Source organism: Urocitellus parryii, chromosome 11 (assembly GCF_045843805.1).
Source record: "Urocitellus parryii isolate mUroPar1 chromosome 11, mUroPar1.hap1, whole genome shotgun sequence".
NCBI classification, from domain to species: Eukaryota; Metazoa; Chordata; class Mammalia; order Rodentia; family Sciuridae; genus Urocitellus; species Urocitellus parryii.
In genome coordinates, this window is record NC_135541.1 from 14,714,976 (window position 1) to 14,720,975 (window position 6,000).

A 6,000-nucleotide genomic window follows, 5' to 3' on the forward strand; every position below is an offset into this window, starting at 1 on the left:
GCCAGGCATGGCCATGCAAACCTGTAATCCCAGTGACTGGGGAGGCTGAGGCAGGAGGATCACAAGTTAGAGCCCGGCCTCAGTAGCTTAGTGAGACCCTGTCTCAATATAAAAAATAAAAAGGGCTAGTGTTGTGGCTCAATGGTAAAAGGCCCCTGGGTTTGTAACAAAAGCTTGGTCACTGTCCCCAATGCCAATGAATGGCAATTTAATAATGAGGACATGGTTTTGAGAAAAAGGAAAAAGAAGGTTTATTACTTTGTTAGCAAAGGAGAAACACGGAGGACTCCTGTCCCAAAGGCTGTGACTCTCTACCTCAGGAGGGAGGGGTGTGTGTGGGAGGAGGTTAGGGGATGGGGGATGAGGGAGGTGGGGGGTAGTTTTAACTTAAGGAACTCTTCAAGGGTTACATCCCAGGTGTGCTCTGGCCGGGGTCTCAGGTGTGTTAGGATTCACTGGTTAATTTGGGAGGTATTCGTTTCCCAGATCCTCAGCAGCATCTCCTTCCTGTAGTGGGTGTGTTCAAGGGCAATTAACCAGGGGAAGAAAAAGAGAACTCGGTCTCCCTAATCTTGTTATGGAGGGGAGAGAGGGGGAGAGACAAAATAAATAAAATAAATGTTCTTCTCCTTCTCCTTCGTATTTTACTCAATGCCTCACTCATGCTACGCAAGCACTCTACCACGGAGCCACAACCACAGCCACCTAAAACATGTTCTTTTAAAAAAAATAAATAAATAAGCCTTAGAGCCACGAGGGCCATATTCGGAAGGTGAAGGGACCCTGTTGCATTTCCCCACTGTCGATTTCCACCTTCCATTTCTAAGGAAAAGTGGGCGACGTCATCTCCAAGCCACTTCATGCTGAGAGAGGGCGAAATTTGGGGGAAGTGACCCCAAGTCCTTATTTTCTGTCAGACGGGGCAGGGACAGTTAAGGGTATTCAGCATCATAGCAGTCCAGCTGTCCATGGTGGCTGGCAGGAGGCAGGTGACTGGACAAGGTGTACAGAGGGTTAAGTTTAGTCTGGGACAACAATAAACAAGACAGCAAAGCATTACTTTTTTCCTTTTTTTTTTTTTTTTTGGTAAACAATTAATACAAAAAAAAATTAGTTTTTAGCCAGTTACTGAAATGCAGGACAAACTTGTGTCTCCAGTGTCCTTCGTGGGGCTAAATATCAAGCCTTCCCACAGAACCCTTCCGTACAGCCTGCAGCTTTACTTCCTTTTGATAAGGCTGACGTAAGTGTACATCTTAAGTTACATTAAAAAAAAGCAGAACAAACAAACAAAACATTGTTTTTCCTTTTAAATGTCCACGTAGGACTGTGCTCAGGCTGCACTCTCCAGCCAGGTGTTTAAGACCAGGTTGGTCAAAACTGACCTTGTTTTTATCTAAAGAATCAACTGCAATTCTTCAGAGACCACTCTTGGGGACATGTGTGAAGCCTGCTGGCTCCTTGAGCTTTCTGCTACCAGTGGTGTCCTGTGCCAGGATGGGTCAGGTAGGCTCCTGATGACCACACATGGCTTCTCTTGGAAGCATCAGGCATTTCCCTCTCCGATGACCCTCCTCTTTACAGAATGTGCACCTGCTGGCATTCTGTTCTCTAGGGTCCTCTTGATCCCCCTGACTGGCAGATCAGGTGACTCACTGGAGTTTCAGAGCCCTTACAGGGTCCTGCCATTCTCTGGGTGCTGGCTGACCTTAGAAAGCAAGAGCCAAATATTACCTTCTTTTTCCTTGGCCCTTTTACTTTCTTGACTTTGGTCTCCAAGTTTTTGGTTTTAAACACCCAGCAAGCCAGTTTCACCAGTCTGAAAGAGGGAGTAACAGGTTGTAACTTCAATATCTATAATCTTACAGTTACCTCTTTCATTTTGGGGGGGTTAGTATTAGTATTGGAAGTCAGCATTATATACTCTTTATCTGTACATGATTGCTTATCCTCTCAAATTGACCTACATTTTTTTTTCTCCTTTTAGATATAGTACCTCTGCAAAACACTAACAGGCAACAGCTATAAAGTTTACAAGGAAAATACAAAATGAAATAAACAGAGCCTAAACATTCAGTTTGTGTAATAGCTATGAACCAAGAAAAATAACTTTTATAATCTTGAACCTTTACTTAGTTATATACTATATCCCCTGTTTGAGATCACAGTGATCTTTACAACAAAAATCAATCTTTTGAACACAACTTTAAAGGAGCTAAGTCTAGCCTATTTGGGAGACATTCTAAGGTGGAGTAAGTGGGAGGCAAAGCCTTATCTCAGGTAAGATGAGGCTCTTCACAAATCACACAATACATCATTACATCTGAAATATGAATCAAAAAAAAAAAAGCTAAGAGAGCTTTTAACCCTTTTTTTATGGGAAAGTGGCAAAATGTTTTCATGTTTTACAATGTCCACCTTTAAACAGATCAGGCTCTTGTTATCTTTTAAAAATACATTTAAATTTCTACCCCATAACAAAAAATTTTATATACATCTTATTGATAACAGATCCAGTTACAGAACATTAAATAACATAGATCCCCAGTTAAATTAGCTATTTTTATAAGTCTAAAATTATCATTAGAGACAACTTTAGAGAACATCACATTGGTAAAGTGCTCTTCTGAGCTTTATATTTTAAAACTTGTATATCAGAAGAACTTTGTATATACTTAATATACAAAGGACTAATATTTAGCATAACCATTACACATATGTCTCTATATCAACTAGATTTAATTTTTATGGTAAAATTCAGAATCCACAGATAATTACAGGCTGGCAGAGTTTAGCAGTATTAGCAAAAATCAAGGAGAGCCTTAAATCTTTTATACATTTAGGGAACAGTGTTAATGATCAGAAGTAGGCTTAGTCAAAGCAGAGAGAGATAAGCCAGTTTCTCAAATGGCAGTGTGACCCTTTTATGGCAGATGCAATGTATAAAAGATTGGCTAAACCTATATGCACGTTCATTTTATAAACTTTTACATAACATTTAGGTAAGGCTCAGACAAACATATTTAGCTTGAGCTGTGTATACAGATCTCTAGTCACACATATTCAGGTTATTCATGAAAAATCAAGTTTGGTCAAAATTGCAAGTCATCTGTTTTTCTAACAAAGAAAAATCCTAAAAAAGCAATGGACATCACACTTTAATATTTTTATAGCTCTCAAGCCTTGCACAAAATGGCACTCATCAGTGAGGGTTTTTTAATCAGGCAGAATAGGCACAGTAGGCTATCTGGCAAAGCTGTCTCAATCCACATTTTAGACAACTGCCCAGGAGACAGAATAAATCCCTTTAATGTCTCTCTCTTAAGGGGTTATCCCCCCTGGCCCGCAAGTTATTTCCTCCCCAGACAAAATCTTCGTTAAGAAAACAAGTTTTTTTTTTAATTGTAAATGGACATAATATCTTTTTATGTACTTATTTTTATGTGGCGCTAAGGATCGAACCCAGTGCCTCACATTTGTGAGGCAAGTGACCTACCACTGAGCTACAGCCCCAGTCCAAGATATCACAGTTTTGATTCCTTTTCTCAGGGTCCTTTTGGATTAAAAGGCCTCATTCACTTTTTTTTTACCCACTTTAATCTTTTTAATGCTACATTAAATGTGGATCATATATTTGAATGGAAATATGTTTAGGGCTTGGGAAAGTTATTTCAAACATATTATAACTATAATTAAACAATATTCAATCAGGGGCTGGGGTGGTGGCTCAGTGGTAGAGCACTTGTCCAGCATGGGTGAGGCACTGGGTTTGGTCCCCTGCACCACATACAAATAAATAAATAAATAAATAAATAAATAAAGGTATTGTGTCATCTACAACTAAAAAAATAATTTAAAAAGGATTATTCAGTCAGATAATGGATTGCTGTACAATTATTTTACATGCTTTATCCAAAGAGCTATCAAGAATTTGTAAATAAGGGCTGGGGTTGTGGCTCAGAGGTAGAGCGTTCATCTAACATGCATGAGGCACTGGGTTCGATCCTCAGCACCACATAAAGTAAAATAAAGATATTGTGTTCACCTATAACTAAAAAATAAATATTAAAAAAAGAATTTATAAATGAATACCACATTGTCTGAAGTACTTAGAGAATACAGCTTCCTTTGACTCGTGCTAGCTGTTTGCTGTTAATGCATAATAATTATGTTTTCAGCTATAATTCTTCCAAGAACTTGTGTTGTATACCCGCTTATTGTAATTCTCTTCCTCTTCTTCTACCGCCTCCTGTTTTTAATCTTACCTTTTTTTGTTTTTTTAACATGTATCCTATGAAAATGTTTCTGTTTGTGTATGCCACTTTGATAGGATCTAAAGGTAGTTAATAGATGATAGGTTTGTAGAAACATGGATGGCAAGTTTAAATCTATCAAAGTGGCATACACAAACAGAAAAAACGGGAAAGACATCACTGGAACTATTCCAGACATCTTTGTTTAGAATAAATAGGACCATGTGATGTTGTAGAGAAATTTGGACGTGAGCTATGGGGGAAATGGGACTTTGGCAGGAATTCAGTCAAATTCAGTAACATTGCATTTAAAAAAAAAAAAAGCAGATTTGAGGTAGCACATGGGATTTGGAAATGAGCAGGAAAAAAAAAAATGTCTCCAATGACAGCTTCAGATGGCTTACTTCCCGTGTTAGCCTACCTTGTGTCAGTGAGCAATTCTTAGTCAGTCTCAAAGGCGTTAACCAAGAGCACCTGTCAGAGTTTCTGGGTTCCTGGAGGCACATGCCCAGTCGCAGCAGGCAATTTCCTGGTGTTTCAGAAACAGTAAAAACAAGGGAAATAACACGGACTTGGAGTTACACAAAACAAGGCCACCACCCTGCATTCTCCACTTAAAAGTCACAGAATGTACACTCCTGCGGGAACTTCAGTTACTTTGTTACATCTTAATAGAAATGTGAGAGAGTAGAGAACATAAAACATGTCCAGCACCCCTTAGAATACTCAGGGCCTCGCAGAGGCTCCGATTCCCACAATTAGTTCCAATGCTTTTGGTGTCTCTCAGCAGGGACTCTGTCAGTGCTTTATCCTTTGAGTCCCCAAGCTAGTATGCCTAAGTGGAAAAGTTTCTACCAGTTTTCCCCTCGTATCACAGGAAGTTTTATCTTTTTTTCTTCTCATTCAAAACTAATTAATTTAAAAAAAATGTTTTTTTTTGTCCTTTGCCATCATCCATGGATTTCATTCTTTGAACCCATGAGACAAGAGCCCAGAAAGAAAATCAGTGAGGCCTCCTGTCCACATGGATTTCCTTCGTCTGCAGAAGTGGCAAACGGAGCCCTGTTCTGAAGCTCCAGTTTCATCCTTATGGGCAAAGAGTAGCTGGGAAGCAGAGTAGAGGCCAGGTCCTCTTGGCCCATTTCTCTAGAGACCAGGCAGCTTTCCCGAGTTTTTTCTTGACCACAGCAGGATGATTTGCAGCTGCCTGGGGCCAGGCTGAGAAGCACTGGGTTCAAAGGAAAAAAAACATATATATTTTTTTCGATCCTCCTTGGGTGTCCTGCTATGCTCACACATTAGAGGGAGGAACTTTTTGCATCCAACTTAGTTTTTGACTGCTCGACTCCTTATTATGTAGTGGCATACATGCCTGTACATACAGAATCTCCCACTTATTTTATCTCTGACAGACCAACTCTCAACTGCAAGATTGTACAATAATTCAGAAAACCATTCAAAGACCACATTGTTGCAGTAAAATATCATTTTTTTTTTTTGTTAGACACGCTTACATCTGTAGGTGGCCCATTCAGCCAAGTTCTTTCCCAAGAAACAATCTATAGGACCCATCAACACAGTCTTGCCCATGTCTTAAAGGGCCAGAAACAGACGCAAACAAAAAGCATAGAGACAGAAACTAGAGAGGATCCCAAACAGAGGGGAACCTTTAAAACAGAGCAGAGAGGGGGGAAATCCCCCAAGTTCCCAACTCCCACTTAACAGTGGCTTGCATACCAGTGGCACC